The sequence below is a fragment of the Malania oleifera genome, chromosome 8, assembly GCF_029873635.1.
Source record: "Malania oleifera isolate guangnan ecotype guangnan chromosome 8, ASM2987363v1, whole genome shotgun sequence".
Lineage (NCBI taxonomy): Eukaryota > Viridiplantae > Streptophyta > Magnoliopsida > Santalales > Ximeniaceae > Malania > Malania oleifera.
The window spans coordinates 100,871,436-100,875,629 of NC_080424.1; the positions used below are offsets into that span (position 1 = coordinate 100,871,436).

The 4,194-nt window shown below is 38.4% G+C and overlaps 1 pseudogene; it reads right to left on the bottom strand.

Moving 5' to 3' along the window:
• Positions 1 to 1,252: 1,252 nt before the first annotated feature.
• Positions 1,253 to 3,549, bottom strand: LOC131162860 (6,7,8-trihydroxycoumarin synthase-like; annotated as a pseudogene).
• Between the last annotated feature and the right edge of the window lie 645 nt (positions 3,550 to 4,194).

A 4,194-nucleotide genomic window follows, 5' to 3' on the forward strand; every position in this document is an offset into this window, starting at 1 on the left:
AGCTGCGTAAAGTCTGAGTCTCAAATTTGGATTTATATAAATTTAGAAAACTGATTATAAAAAAAAAAAAAAAAAATTACGGCTTATAACACATGCTTGTGCTGAACAACTGCAAGAACAAGTTAGAAGATGGACTGTAGGTGAAATATTTCTATCGGAACAAGTATGTCATTCAAGCCACCAGTGATCCATTCTTGACGCTGGTTCTAGGCACGGCGTCTGTAACCATGACAAGTCTGGATTGAGTGACCTAATTCCCACTAACATAAATTTCTAAACAGAACTTGTAGGCCATGACGGGAACAACGTTGAGAAGAGTAGACACCAGCCTTAAGGACATCAAATGCAACAGGAACAACGCCTCAAATTGGATAGTCTTTAGCCATACTTTCAATTCTTGTGAGAATCGTCGGCCCAAGCTTTCTCAAGTCCACTTTTGAGCAGTAGTATCGGGAACATTTGCAGCCAAAATTGAAGTCTTCCAAAATATTAAACCGAAAAATGAAACTAAAATAAATTAAAAAAAAACTAGTGAACAAATGCTCGTTTTTTTTCCTTGAATCAAATAATAATTTTAAAAATTATTAAAATAATAATGTTCAAAGAATACATATTAAAAGTACTTGATGATAAAATAAAATATATTTTAATTATCTACTTAATTATTATGTTTCAAAATTTACTTTACAAGAACAATCTTACTATACATACAATTGAAAAATAAATATTTTTATTTTAATTAAATTTTAAATTCATGTAATCATTTGAAAAATATGTTTGTTCAATGTATGTACCTAAATGAAAACAAAAAATAAAAATAAAAATGATACCAAAAATGGGCATTTCTTCAATCAAATGTTGATAAACCTACGGAATATGGTGAAAATTTAAATAATATGTTTGTTTAGTACGAAAAAGGAATAAAAAAAAAAATTAGAAACAATATTAAATAGACCCTCTTAATTTATGTACTTAAATTATGGTCTACCTCTACCACTATTAGTGTTAATATATTATGACTTATAACATATGTTTGTGTTGTGGGCTGATTAAAAAGAAAATAAAATCTTCTTGCCAATAATTTGTTCATACGTACTATGAACATAAAATTACAAAATATGGGAGGAGCCCTTTATTAAATTTATGACAATGTAGTAACCACTACAAGCGAATTGTACATAAGATTGACTTGGAAGTCGAATTTTGCATATTGATAATGCTTACTACTACCCACATGGTTGTATATATTAATTCATACACAATACTTTTTAGATATGAGATGAAGAGGAGTTTTCTTGTGCATGGTAATGCCAGGAATCATGTCCATGTCAATGTCTTCCTGCTTCATCCCTTCCGGCAACTCCTAATCGAAGAAATAGAGAAGATTGGCGAGTGCGAGCTCGACAGCTAACACTCCAAGGTGCATCCCAGGGCAAAGTCGCCGACCGGTCCCAAATGGTATTAATCCAAAATCTTGTCCTTTGAAGTCTATATAACTTTCTAAGAATCTTTCGGGCAAGAACTCTTCTGGGTTTTCCCAAGCATCGCAGTCCCTTCCTATGGCCCACGCGTTCACTAAAATTATGGTCTTGGGTTTGATTTCATACACGTCTAATTGCTTCTCGAGGAACAAGCATGGGAGCCACGGGGTGCAACCTGAATGCCTCTTTCACCACAGCCTTGAGGTAAGGAAGTTTCTGAAGATCGTCTTTGTTTATCAGATTTTTCCTTTTTATTGAATTTCTGAGTTCTTTTTGTGAGGTATTCATCACTCTAGGGTTTTTTACTAATTGTGTCATTATCCAAATTACAGAAGCTGCACTTGTATCTGTTCCAGCGACAAGAACATTCTGCAGAACAAGAATAAGATGATTAATTAATGAGGATGCATACTGTATCTTTTTAATTAATTATAAGACTTGAGATGCAGCAGTGAGTTTTTTTGGAATTATAAAACTTGTTTCTGAACCCACTCTATTGTCTGAATATATAAGTTTTTATTATGCTCGTAAGATTTGAGTAATTAACCCCAAGATTGAGAGTTTGAGCATGCACCAAATATATATGCCTCTCCTCATAATCAAATTAAGAAAAGAATGATGAAAGTATTTTTATCATGGGCTATGCTCCAAATAGACACAAGGGTATATAGACCCCATATTTATGCAAGTCTCAAACATATGATCCATATCTATGTTCGTTTTGAAATACTACAATCTGAAATACCTCTCCAAAAATATGCAAGGTGACTCTTAAATTAGATGTAATCTTGAATTTGATCTTTTCAATCTACAAATTTTGGTAGTTTTTAGGTATATATATTTTAAAAAATTATAATTTGCCCTAATAGTTTAAGTTTTTGAATCAAATATACGACTTGCTAATCGATAAAATTTTAGACGAATCAAGACAAAAAAATAAAAAAGAAAAGAAAAGAAACACAATAATCTATAAACTAACATAATAAAACAGTGACAACTCATGAGTTTTTATATTTATTTTGAAAAAAAAAACATTTTTAAATGATTTAGTCAGTCTCATGTAAGAGTTGTCACTACTTGATTTTATGTTAATCTTCCTATGATGTGGTAGATCTGATTTAACTAATAATTACTTCTTTGACTTCTCAAGTCACAATACTTTATAATAGCTAAAAATTAATATTTTAAAAAAGAATAGCATGAGCAGTGCTTTAATATGATCAAGAGTGAAATCATCAGTTGCAAATAGCCGATCCTTTCTCAGGCGGAGCAAGACATCAGTGATGTCCTCCTCCTGCGGTTTGGGCCTTTCAGGGTTCAGGTGCTCCTCAATGACCTTCTGGTAAAACAAATCCAATTCCCTCCAATTCTTTTCCAGCCTCCCAAACAGCCCACTCGCTCTGTCAACCCACCACCCCACCACCGGAAAATAATCCGACACGAAGAAACTCGCCATCATGGCCTGCGCCTCGTTTAGCAGCTCCTCAAACCTGCTCTCCTCGTACCTCTTCCCAAACCCAATCCTACAAATAATCGAATTCGTCAGACACATCATCATCTCGCTCAAATTCACGGGTTTGGAGGAAAAGGAAAGTTCGGAAATTTTCTCGAGCGTGCGGGAAATCTCCTCCTCCCGGACGGAGCGAAAGGAGAGGACCTTCTTGGTGCTGAAGAGGTGGAGCATGCAGATCTTTCTGACTTCTCTCCAGTAGTCGCCGTACGGGGAGAAGGAGAGGTCGCGGCCGGAGTAGGAGAGTTTCTGCTGGCCGAGCATGGAGGGGCGGCCGGAGACGGCGAGGTCGTGGGTCTTGAGCACTTCTTTGGCGACTCTGGCGGAGGAGATGACCACGGCGGGGACAGAGCCGAGGGTGAGGGACATGAGGGGGCCGTACTTGGAGGAGAGGCGGTGGAGGCGGATGTGAGGGGCAGAGGTGTTGAGCTGGTGGAGGTTTCCGATGAGGGGGAGGCCGGGAGGCCCCGGCGGACGACTGTTGCGGCGGTGCGGGTGGAGGAGAAAGAAGAGGGAGATTGGGAGGGCGAGTAGGAAGAAGAGGAAGTAGTTTTCCATCGTGGAGTTAATTTGCCTGGGGTGAGTTTAGATTTGGATTGAGTGGAGTGTTCAAATGGCCATGGCCGGTGAGTTACGTGAGCTTGTTTTCATGGGTGGGAAATTAGTGAGCACTCATCCTCCTCTAATTAAAGAGTTTTTTACACTATTTAAGTTTTATTATTAGAAAATATCAAATTTGAACCAAATGAAGGGAAAGAAAAAGGGTTGATCTGAAAGAGTGGCTAAAGACGAGTGAAGAGTCAAAGAAGCGTGGCACAGAAGACAAGTTAGGAAATGGAGTGGTGGAAGCTTCAGGGAAGAAGGGATGAGCATGCATCGTCATGGGTAGGGTTGGTCCATTGGGCATTTGCATTTGGCATTTGGCATTTGGCATGCAGTGGGAGCGCGTGTAGGCTTTGAACTATTGTTGCGATACATACCATTATCAATGGATTGCAGTTGCAGAGACAGATTTGTCAGCCGTAGGTGCGTGGGAGGTGGAGTCTTCAATCTGCATATGAACATAGGGCATGCATCCATCCAGGCTTCCAGCTACCTCCATTGTCCGAAGAATAATTAATTAATGGGCGTAGGGTAGGATAGGAGAGTATAGGGACCGCAGTAGGCGTAGTAGGGGGTAGCCAACTCCGATTCCCCGTCTGT